This window comes from Buceros rhinoceros, unplaced genomic scaffold, assembly GCF_000710305.1.
Source record: "Buceros rhinoceros silvestris isolate BGI_N320 unplaced genomic scaffold, ASM71030v1 scaffold13778, whole genome shotgun sequence".
Taxonomy (NCBI): domain Eukaryota; kingdom Metazoa; phylum Chordata; class Aves; order Bucerotiformes; family Bucerotidae; genus Buceros; species Buceros rhinoceros.
Window position 1 is genome coordinate 24,454 of NW_010425190.1, and position 273 is coordinate 24,726.

General features: G+C 65.2%; 1 protein-coding gene across 1 annotated transcript in view; it reads left to right on the forward strand.

The window, feature by feature from the left end:
* Positions 1-273, forward strand: part of LOC104497772 (receptor-type tyrosine-protein phosphatase V-like) — a 14,411-nt gene that overhangs the window by 11,154 nt on the left and 2,984 nt on the right. The gene's annotated exons all lie outside the window — the stretch shown is intronic.

The following is a 273-nucleotide window of genomic DNA, read 5'->3' on the forward strand; positions in this document are numbered from 1 at the left end:
GCACCGAGCCAGTAAGCGTCCCCCGCCAGCACCCCAGGCTGGTCCCCAGGCTGGGCCCCAGGCTGGTCCCCAGGCTGGTCCCCAGGCTGGTCCCCAGGCTGGTCCCCAGGCTGACCCCGTGTCACAGTGCTGCTCAAAGCAGCAGCTCATCTGCACTGGAAATTGCAAGGCTGGGGAGGTCTCCAGCAGCTTCATGCCCTGCCAGACCCACAGCAGCAACATACAGAGTCTCAGAGCCCCTCCAGGAGACTCAGAAACACCCCGAAGCACCTG